Source organism: Pseudopodoces humilis, chromosome 15 (genome assembly GCF_049639895.1).
Source record: "Pseudopodoces humilis isolate 2021_Gansu_Grassland_sample_001 chromosome 15, ASM4963989v1, whole genome shotgun sequence".
Taxonomy (NCBI): domain Eukaryota; kingdom Metazoa; phylum Chordata; class Aves; order Passeriformes; family Paridae; genus Pseudopodoces; species Pseudopodoces humilis.
In genome coordinates, this window is record NC_142214.1 from 5,683,034 (window position 1) to 5,694,265 (window position 11,232).

The 11,232-nt window shown below is 53.6% G+C and overlaps 2 long non-coding RNA genes across 2 annotated transcripts; both read left to right on the top strand.

Annotated features, from left to right (window-relative positions):
• The first annotated feature begins 684 nt into the window (after positions 1-684).
• On the top strand, positions 685-3,959 carry LOC148183057 (uncharacterized). The gene is made up of 3 exons (XR_015773910.1): positions 685-702; positions 786-904; positions 1,864-3,959. It is a non-coding gene; the product is annotated as an uncharacterized LOC148183057 (long non-coding RNA).
• A 49-nt stretch (positions 3,960-4,008) lies between these two features.
• Positions 4,009-10,972, top strand: LOC148183058 (uncharacterized). The gene is made up of 3 exons (XR_015773909.1): positions 4,009-4,595; positions 6,144-6,253; positions 6,774-10,972. It is a non-coding gene; the product is annotated as an uncharacterized LOC148183058 (long non-coding RNA).
• Positions 10,973-11,232: the final 260 nt, after the last annotated feature.

Below are 11,232 nucleotides of genomic sequence, written 5' to 3' on the forward strand. Positions count from 1 at the left end.
CCAACCTCTGGTCTCGCATTCCTGTCCCAATATTTTGCTTCCTGGCCCAGCACCCCACGGAGCAGCTGTGGGTACACAGAGCCCCAGCTGGGAGCAGAGGGGATGGAAATACCACGGAGCTGAGGCCAAGGAGCTGCCAAGGCCCATAAATAAGGGAATTCTGTTTGCTTTCTCCTTGTCCGGCCTGTACAAATATTTATTGCCCTGGTGACCCGTGCAGGAATACAGGCAGCAGATCCTGGAATGGTTTGGGTTGCAAGGGACCTTAAGGATCATCCATCCCCTGCCATGAACACCTTCCACAATCCCACATTGCTCCCAGCCCCATCCAACCTGGCCTTGGACACTTCCAGGGATCCAGGGGCAGCCACAGCTTCCCTGAGCACCCTGTGCCAGGGCCTGCCCACCCTCACAGGGAACAATTTCCTTTGGGGATTTGCAGGTTGATCTTGGAGCAGCTGGTGGGACTGGAGAGAAGAGCCAGGCTGCCCTTTGCCTTCCCTGCCATCCCTGGGGGGTGGGGACGGAGCTCCGGGTGATCATGGACAGGAAGGTGTTAACTGCCCCTCACTGGCTCAGGAATGCCAAACTCAACTGGCCCAGCTGGGATTTGCTGGTGGGAGTCTGGACCAGCCCCTGTCCTGTATTTAGGGCAGGGAGGAGGGGAGGGCTGGGATGCTTTGGGTCACCTCAGGGCTGCAGGTGAGGTGTGGGGCCCGTGTGAGACTCTTGGATGAGTGACTCGGGCCTTTTGGAGAAACTCTCCCTGATTTCTTTGCCTTTAGATGAGCTTTGAGCCTGTTTTTTCCGAGCTGCCCTGCAGTCAGAGTTTTTGGTGGATGCACAGGCTGGGATACAGCTCAGAGGGCACCAGTGGAGGAGCAGAGATGTTTTCCCTCTCCCGGTAAGCCTGCCCTTGTTCTGTCTTGCCTCTGACCTGCTGCATTACACGTGTATTCCTGTAATCTTCCTACGAGGGAGCTGGGAATATATGGAAATGTGAAATGTCCTCCTTGCCCTTTCAGCATCCCCCGTGCTGGGGAAGTTCCACATCCAGCCTGACCTGGGGCTGAACAGCTTCACTAACAGCTTTCTTTTGTAATATCGCAGCCTGGAGGAGTTAATTATCTCCAAATATTGAAAAGGGCAGATGGATTTTGCCGGATTTCCTTGGCTGTGTAATTTTGGTGCCCCAGAGATGCTGTTTGGTCTGGCTGGGCTGAGTGACACCTCATTGCACCCGGGTGCAAATGTCACCGCAGTGTGCTACTGCCTCCCTCTCCTGGTGTTTGCCCACCAGGGAAAAGTGGTTTTTCCAGGCTGGCCCAGCTTTGTGGAGCTGCTGATGCTCCCAACTCGCCCTGGCCAGCTGAGGATGGACCTCGGTGGCTCTGCAAATTTCTAACCCTGGATTTAAAGCCCGAGCCTGGAGTAGAAGGCAGAGCTGCAGCCGCAGCTGGCTCAAGCTGACACACAAATGTCAGGGAGAGCTTGGAGCGCATCCTGTGAGGATGCGGGAGAGGCCGGTTATTCCTGATGAGCGGTCCTGGCTCCAGCTGGCTGGAAGATCGCCCGTCTCAGCCCCTCTTTCATCACTCCATTCCTCGAAACTCCTCTCAGGGGTTTTGGGGAGCTGTGCTAATGCTTTGGCAGGGAAAGGAGGGGCGGGTGTGAAGGTTTGGCTTCCCTGGGGGAGCGTGTTCCCCTTTCCCTGCTGGAGCCACTCCTGGCTCTCCCTTCCCTGCCCGCTGCTCCTGCCCTGGGGGTGCAGGACCCCTGTTTGCCCTCCCCCAGTGGCGTTTAGGGACAGGGATTCTTGGTGTGGTGCTTAGCATAGAAATAAACTCTCCTTTATTCTTCCAGCTCCTCCATCTCCTCTGCTTTGTGACAGTTTAGATGTGCCACCAGGTTTAGATGTGCCACCAGGTTTAGATGTGCCACCAGGTTTAACGTGCCATCGCATCCCCGGCGTGCTCAGCCGAGACTAAATCGAGATGTTCCCGCTGAACTCCCGTTAATCTCCTCTTGTTTGCCGAGCACAGCAATCTCCCCACGCAGCTCTGGGAAGCTGGCGAGGTGGAGGTGACTGCTAAAGAGGAGACAAGCACGCCGGTTTTATTACTTGTGGGGGTTTAACACAGGAATGAACTTCGGGAGACCTCTGCAAGGCTCCCCTTCTGTTCCTGGGCAGAGCTTGACTCCGGTGTTGGGCGGAATCTGGGTCAAACAGCTCAAGGGCCTGTCTGGGAGGGTTTGCCAAGCGGTGGAGTTGATTGGATTGGACTGGGGAGGGCAGTGACCACAGAGCTTCCCCCGGCCTCCAGCTGCTCTGACTTGCAATGCAAATGTTTTCTCCCGTCACCTCTTAATGATCCTTTTTCCCCTCGCGGGTGTATAATTTCCCCTGGAAGTCTCCAGTGAGTGGTTTCCATCACTGTTATTTGTCCCTTTCTTTTCAACTGCTCTGGAATTGCAGAGCTGGCACGATTAGGGCTGGGAGTAGATTGAATTGCAGGATTTCATCTCTGGCTCGGAGCTCCCTTCCATGGGGCTGCAGTTGGGACTCACCAAGCCTGCTGGAACAGGGAACGGGGGGCTGACAAGTGGCCTGGTTTGCAGAGGGAATTCTGCTCCGGGGGAGCAGCATCGCTCCCCAAGCCTGGGATGGAGGAGGAGAAAGGAATGCTTGGCTCGGAGGAGCCGGGGAGGAAGGGGAGAGCAAATGCTCTTCTGGGGGATACGATTGGAAAGACATCATAGAGGAGGAGTTCATAAATCCACAGGGCTTCTCCTGGCCAGGCAGATTCATCTGCACATCAAAGGGAACCGCGAGGCCCTCGGGCGGCCGCAGGAGCTGGGGAGAGGGGGTGGCTGAAGGATTGGGGCCCCCACGTGTCACCCCCAAACACGTGTGCTGCAAAACACCTCGGAGGCAACTTTCAGTGTGGGGGGAAATCCATTCCCTGCAGTCTGGGATGTGCCGTGTGTACCTGCCTGGAATCTCCTCCCTGGATGAGGGATGTTGGAGCGGGACTGTTCCAGTGAGTGCCAACCCTGTGACTCATCTCTCAGGCCAGGAGTGCCCACCTGAGGGGAGGGGAGCTGCAGGATCCCACCCCAGGAATGAGGGAGATTGGTTTGGGTACTACAGCTCCATTAAAAAGCCCAAAGGATCTCATGGATTTGTGGAGAATACAGGGCATGTCTGTGCAGGACAGGGTGATGTCACTGTTCCCATCTAGAATATATTACTTTGCTGCCAAAATACAGATCTGGGGACAAAGTGACACAGGGATTAGTCTACGTGGTGTGGGAGGAGAGGAAAACAGCTTCAAGGGAATATTGGGAAGGATGCACCTGAATTATTCCTGGTCAGAGCAAAGCACGAGGGGCTTGCAGCCCTCCAGGTGGTTTTTCCCGTGGCACAGGAACACGTAGGACCTGCTGATGTGGGAACTGGGGACCCTGTGAGATGTCACTTGTGTGCTTTCTTCTGTCCTGGAGCCAATGCCCCAGGAGGTGCCAGAGCCCCTGGTGGGAGCTCAGCCCATCTTCCAGCACTTTTTCCATTCCTCCTTGGTGTTCCCAGAGCAGTGAGCAGCTCCGGGAGAGAAGGCTCCATAAATCAAGCTGCTTTATCACCAGGCACTGCTGCAGCTCAGCTCAGAGCTGGCTGCGGTCGGGGCGGGATGAATCCATCCCTGCCTTCCAAAGGTCAAGCCTTGAGCTCCAGACTTAGTGCTGACTGAGTCCCTACAAAGGCAGAATCCCCCTTGAAGCAATCACTGGGGTCTCAGCTGCTCTATAAATAACGCAGGACCAAGGTGAAGCTGAGCCCGGCTCTGAAGCTCGCGGAGTGCTTGGGGATCCTTGGAAACGCTCGGTCCTGGGGTAACTTCCGATTTTAGCAGCAAAGGGAAGAACAGAGGCTCGGATCACAAAGTAGGAAAGGGTTTTTTTCTCTTTTTTCAGCTCTTCTCCAGCCTGACTTCCTCTCTTTGACGGAGGAATCCCTGAGAAGTGCAGCCTTGCTCCGAGCTGTTTGGTCTGATCACCTCACAGGAGCTTTTTAGGGCATCACTGGGAGGATTCAAAGGGGAAGGAGCGCGACAGGCAGATGGAATTTGCCATTCCTGCTGCCCTCTGCATTCCCGTGCTCTTTGTTTCACTCTCTCCAGCTCTTTTTTCCCAGTTCGGCTTGCTTTTCCCAAGGGGGAATGAGCTCCGGCTCCTGGGATTGCTGCTGGAGATGCAGGCGGTGCCCCAGCCCCGCTGGCCCCGCTCGATCCTGCCAGATAAATCACCCTGATTCCAAATTGATCGTTCTGGGATGTGGAAGAAAGCGGAGTGGGCGGATTTCCCCCATTAGGGTGCATTGATCACCATTACCGCGTGTAATCAGGGTTAATCTCAGGATTAATTGGGGGGATTTGCTGATGGAAACGATCGGCAATTTGTGTTACTTACTGCTCCATTCGCCTCTAATGGCTTAATCAGATTACAAATTAAAAGTGGCTTCTTCCCGAGGATCTCCCCGGACTTCAGCAGGAGCCGGAGCACGAGGAGAGAGGCACAGCCGGAGCATCTGGTTTGAGGCTCGGAGATCAATTATCCGGACAGGAGGAGGGATGGAGGAAGGGATGGAGGAAGGGAAGAGCTCCCAGAGGCTGCAGCAGCTCAGGGCCAGCCCTGCCCGGGCTCACGGGGAGCTGGGGACAGAGCAGAGCGTGAGGAGGGGACAGTGGGGCATTTTATCTTTTTGGTTTTTTAAGGGTTCCTCTGATGTGGAAAGGGTTAAAAAAATCAAATTCTCTTTTTGTTTGTGCCAGGTGTGTGATGCACAGTCCCTGAGGTTGGAAAAGCCCTCCAGGATCGAGTCCAACCTGACTGATCCCCACCAGAGCCCTGAGTGCCACATCCAGGTGTTCCTGGGACACCTCCAGGGATGGGCACTCCAAACCTCCCTGGGCAGCCGCTTTCAATGCCTGACCACCCTTTCCATGCAGGAATTCCTCCTGATGTCTCACCTGAGAGCTGGGATGGGTGACTCTGGGTGTGCTGGCATTGGCAGAAGTAATTCTTGGGCCCTTTGGGGAGGGAACAGGACTAATTTCAGCTCAGCAAGCCTTTAAACGGTGATTCTGCAGCAAATAAATTAAGGTTGATGAGCTGAGACTGATCAAACTTAATGATAGAAAGGGGTCTTGTCCTGGAAAGATTCATCAGGCAGGAGCTGAAAGCCTCTGAACTCCATGAGTTCAGGAGATTATAAAGCCAGGAGAGTCTATCCATGAACAGAAAGGATGCAGGAGAGAAGTCTGGCAGGAGCAGCAATCACCTGGAGCTCCCCCACCCACAGAACAGGCCACAATGGGGAGAAATCAGGAACTGTCAAGTCCAGCTCTGCTGTGAGCAGGCAAAAATGTATTTATCTGTTCCTTGGAGGTGCATTCCCATCAATTCACCTCCACAGCTGGGGCTGGAGGGAGGTGGGGAGGCTCGGTCTCACCTCATCCCTAATCTGGGCCATATCGATTGAGGTTTGATCCGTGGCAGTCAGAAGTGCTGGAAATCTATTTATCCAGCTCTTTATAAAGACATTAGCAAAGCTGAAGGGAAAAAAAAAAAAAAAAAAAAAAGGAAGGGGAATGTTTCAAGTGGCTGCTGACAAGTTGGAGCAGTTTAATAAATCACTGGTAATAAACTGCCTCCCGTGTGCTGGGAAATGCCACTGGCTGCCCTAAAAAGCCCTTGGTGATGGAACAGGCACCACTCACAGCTCAGAAATCCAGGGCAGGGGGTTGGGAATGAGTTCTGGCTGTTCTCTGCTGGTACAGGTGTGGCTGTGCTGGGATGTGCTCTCCTCTCTTTGGGTAAATCTGGGGGGGAGTGTAATTCCCGGGGAGGGCGTCTCTGCCAGGAGCTGCTCCTCATTAATTAGGAGCTGAGCAGGAAGGGGCAGCCCATTCCTCATTCCTGACCAACACTCCCTTCTTTCCACAGCACCCTTATCTCCCATCCAGGCAAAGCTCTTTTCCAGGGAGGGTAGCTTTGGCCAGCCCTCTCTTTTGGGATTAAGGAAAGCCCCCCCCTTGCTTTTAGCAAAGCCAGCAGTGCCAGCTGCTGCTCCACACTTTTTCCAGGCTTTTGAAATGCAGCAGCTCCAGCTGGGACAGGACCCTGGGAGCCAAAGGACACAGATTCGTGCAGGGAAGAGGCAAATCCCAAGGATGGATTTCAAAGAGGCTCAAAGGTGTGTTTAGACTCAGGGGAGGGGAGTGCCAGGACAGGGGGAATGGCTTCCCACTGCCAGGGGGCAGGGTAAGGTGGGATACTGGGATGGAATTCTTCCCTGTGAGGTCTTTGAGGCCTTGGAATGGTTTTCCCAGAGAAGCTGTGGCTGCCCCATCCTGGGAAGTGTCCAAGGCCAGGTTGGATGGGGTTTGGAGCAACCTGGGCTAGTGGAAGGTGTCCCTGCCCATGGCAGGGTGTGGAATGAGCTGAGCTTTAAGGTCCTTCCCAACTCAATCATTCCAAGATCTGTGAATCTGGGCTGGGAAGGGACAATTTGTCTCAGCCAATCCACCAGCAGAGACAAAAACACCTTGGGTAGTGAAGTTCCAGGAGTTTTTGGTATTTCCTGGCAGCCCTCAAATCATCCCATCTCCAGAATCTGGCAGGGCCATGGGATCACTGAGCTCAGGGACATGTTGCCGTGGTCATTATACCCAGGGAAAAATGAAGTCTTTTTTTTTTTAACACTCTTGGCTTAGAGCTGGGAATCTGCAGCCTTTGAAAGGGACCTGCTTAGAAACTTCTCTCCCAGAACATCCATAAGAAAAGATGGAAAACCCCTATGTGAGACCTGCCTGCTGTGCTCCCAGGCCATGTGGGGCTCCAGGAGAACTTTGCAAACCATCACCTACAGATAATCTCCTGCTCCTCAGGCACGTTACCCTATACACGAAACAGAACAGGGATGAGAGGGTCAGTGGTGATTCCTCATTTTTATTTTGGTGCAAACAGTGCCACAACATGAGATCTGTGCAGACGGATATTGTTCCTGGGGGAAAAGTAGGCAGTTTTTTTTTTAAAAAAAAACAAGATTTTATTAGTCTGAGGGATTTTTTTCCTCTCCACCCCATATGGGGTTTAGAGAGTGATCCCTTTTTCTCCTCCAAGCTCTGGCTCTGAGGAGCTCAGCTGTGCTGTGTTCTTGTGCCAGGTGTGATTCCCAAAGCCCTTGGCAAGCAGGAGCTGCTCTGTTATTTGTTTTTTTTACTGTTTCTTTATTAAAAAACTCCAGCCCCAGACAAGTCACTCTGTTTGGTGCCTTCCTGGGGCCTCTGCTCACCTCTGCGATAAACAACCCAACATTTCCATCACTCCAGTGTATTTCCAAGCCATCCCACCTGGATCTGCTCCCAGATTGCTGCAGGTCTCCCACATCCTCCTCCTGCAAAGCCCTGGCAGCTCCATGGCTTTATTCTCCCGTCTCCCTCACAGCCAGGTGGGTGCTTTGCCACCTCTGCTGCCTCCTCGCCATCCAAGGAACCCAAGCCACAGCTGGCTGGGACAATCTGCCCTCAGAAATGTTGGATTTTGGGAAACTCCCTCCCCCTGCCCCCGTTAAGTTTGGTTCTGTAAGTTCTTCCAAAGTCAGTCCCTGTGGCTTGAAGCGTTGCTTATCTTGGAGAGCGGCTCTTTTCCAGAGCCTGAGAATGTCCAGGACCTGTGGAGCTTCTTGATCCAGACCAAGCTGAAGCTGCAGGATCCCCCCAGTTTTTCCAAGTGTTTCACCAGCTTTTCCCCCCTCTTCTGCCTCCCAACACCCTGTGATTTTTCATGGCACAGGTGGGGCAGAAGATGTTTTTCCTCCTTTCCTGATCCCTGCAGCCACAGGGCTGGAGGTGGCTCAGCACCTCTGGGACCACTTCCCAGCCCAGGAGCTCTTGGCTGGGCAGAGGAGCTGCCTCCTTCCCCGCTCCTGGATCAGCCACATGGGTTTTATGGTTCTGATTATCACTTCTTCCCTTTTGGAGGAGGTTTAAGAGCAAGTGCTCAGAAAACAGTGTTGGTGCTTGGCAAGGCGACCGCAGAGCCCATCTGTTGCTTCTTAGATCGCTCAGCTGCTCCCTGCTTCCCATGCCAGCCTGATTCCTGTTAAATGGAGCCTCCCCAGGTCAGCAGAGCCAAGCAGCTCCTAAATTAGCCGAGCCATTAATCAGGCCCGTTCGGGTTAGAGCAGGGTGTCTACGCCCTCCCCCTCCCGCCTATAAATTAAGGAGGTTTTCAGATCTTCAAGGCTTCCCTGGAATCGCGTCCTCCGTGCCCTCCACCCCCTTCCCGGCGCTGGTGACAAGCGCACACAGCTTAATTGGTTGGCATGGGAAAGGGCTGACATTAATTGGCTGTGTTTGGCACGCGGGCTTCCCGTGCCTCCCAGGGATCTTATCAATCCCATCTCGCTGAGCAGCGGCTGCCAGGGGGATGGGGCTGATTCCTCCGCTGATGATGGAAATTTGGGTTGGATTTGGCTGCGGAGGAGCAGTTTCCCAGCCCAGCTGGCAACGCCTGCAGCCTCTGGGGAAGGATCCGCAGGCATCTCCTCCCTGGGATGGGATGGGATGGGATGGGATGGACACAGCTCCCGGGACATCGTGCCCAAGTAAGGAGCATCGGGATCCCCGCAGATCCTGCTCCTGAAGGAAGAGGTGGGTGTGGGTGCCCCAAAAGCCTTTGGAGGTTGAGATCCCTCTCTCCTGCAGTTCTGTGCCTGTGGCAGCAGGAGGGGAGAGCCAGGGGTGGCACAGCTGGATTGTCACTGCCCAGAGGGGAAGGTCCCTTTCCTCTCCTCCAGGAGCTGCCTCCTGCAGCATTCCCCACTGGGCAGGGCCCATGGACCAGCTTCTCCTGCCTTCCGTGAGCCTTCCCGGGGGTCCAGCCTGATTTCGGTTTAATCCGTCCTGTACATTCCCTAATTTCGGTTTCATCTGTGCTGTGCACTCTCATATTAGAAAATGAGCTGAAAATTCCCATTTTGGGAGCTGTGGATCTGTGTAGGGCTGTATGTGTTGGGTTTCTGACAAGTTCCAATAGCCGGTTTAACTTCTTCTAAGGGACAAATTTCGTTGTTCCTGGCCATGATTGTTTTCACATCTCTCCCTTCACCTGATTAATTCTTAACTCATCTTCATAATTAACTGTGAAAGACAGCAGCTGTCCCCCTCTCCAGCAATCCCTGCCCCTTCAGGGAGCAGCGCTGGTGCTGGGATGAACAGAAGGTTTCTGGTAGCATATACAATAAAAAAAATCATTTGATGCCTTTTTTTATGACCTGGTTATGACTCTCTGCCTTCCCTCTATTTATTTAATTGAGGCCAAAATGGCCCCAAATCCCTTCCTGGTGCCATCAGCGGCTCTGTTTCAGTGTTGGTGTCTGCATTTAATGGGGTTTGCATTTAATGGGACTGCAAAGCCAAAGGAAAACCCAGTGGGGGCTCAGGGTGATGCTGTCAGGTGGATTTGGTGTTGGATTGGTCGTTTTTCCAATGCAGATTTCTATTGATCACCTCTGGAAGTGGAAGGGATTCTCTAATCCAAGTGTGTAAAATCTTCCTTTCCACGTTTTTTGAATTGAACTCGTCATTTATTAAACATTTTGGGGCTGAAAATAGAAAAAGTCAGTGGAAGAGAGAAAGAACAGGGTCACCTGTGCCTCCAGGTCCTCCTGCCCATTCCCTGGGATGGTTCCCAGGACAGGCACCTTCCTGCCCCTGGCTCTGACCCTGCCCTTTCCCATCCAGGGAATTGGTGGGATTCGGAACAAAGCCCTCTACAGGCTGAGGAGGCGATGGTAATCGGGCTTTTCACACCCTTTTCTGAAAGGAAAGTTTGAGCAAAAGGAGAAAATAGGAGCTCTTGATGGCTCGTCACCTGGCTTTACCCTTCCTTGGAGCAGGGAGGGCCCGGGATGTTGGGAATGCCCAGCTGAAAGGCAAAGAAAACGTGGGAAGTGCCCTGGCAGTGGAGATTTCCAAGGAACTACAACTTTTTACTGTGAACTAAAATACAGCTCAGAATCCCAGAGCAGCTGTGGCTGCCCCATCCCTGGAGGTGTCCAAGGCCACTTGGACAGGGCTTGGAGCAGCCTGGAATAGTGGCAGGTGCCCCTGCCCGCGGCAGGGGGTGGAACTGGATGAGATTTAAGATCCCTTTGGACCGGAACCATCCCGGGATTCTGTGGATTTTCAGCAGGAATAGAGTATCCCTCCATCCCATGCAGTGATGATGTCACCTTATGCCACCTCCTTAAGTGAGAACTTCAGTCACAAACCCTGCTCCACTTCCAGCTGGAGATTTGGAATGCCCCCAAACCCCCTCAGCCCCCTCCCAGACCCTCAGCCTCCTTTCCGAGGCCCACAGAGCTCTTCCCAGGGCCAAACCACGCACCAAAGACACACAAACTCCCTAAATCCCCTCTCCTGTGGCTCTCCCTCGGGGAGATGGGATCTCAGCCTGGTTTCACTGAAGTTTTGTTTCATTCACGTGATCGCTGCGCTGTGAGCTCCGTGGTGTTTATGGATTCCAGCTATTTGCAGGATGCTGTCATCCCTCCATTTAGCTGCTGCTTGCTTGGAGTAGGCAGATGCTGCTCTTAAAACGTTTCTGCCTGGATTTCTCCGGCCTCTGCATCATTACAGCCTCCCCTTCAACCCTTCTCAATGTCTCAATATATTTTTAGTGATGATATCCTTAAGGAACATCCCACATCCCTCTGTTTAATCCTCCCTCTCCAGCCCAATATAAACACCCAGACCGTGTGTACAGAAAACAACCCCAAATCCAGGCTGGAAGCTTTTCCACTCCAGCCACAATTATCTCCCTTGGGCAGTGGCTGAGAAGGAGCACCTGGTGCCAGTGACAGCTCTCGGCATCCCTGGGAGCTGCTGGACTGCACCCAGGGGCTGATGGCAGTACCAAGGAAGGATTTGTGACAGCAGAGGGGACTCTCCTCGCTGCCTCAGCCCAGCTTTGGGGCTGGAGTTGGGTTTTCTGGAGAGGAGTGAGAGCTGACTTCTTTGGTGTGGAAGCTGGGTTGAGCTATAGGAACATGGCCCAAAGGAAAAGGCTCTCCCAGCACCTCCCCAGACTGCGAGGCTGTGGTCCCAGGGTGACAAGGCACCACTGCTGCCCTGCAGATGCAGCAAGCTCTGACTGGAAGCTGGGGAA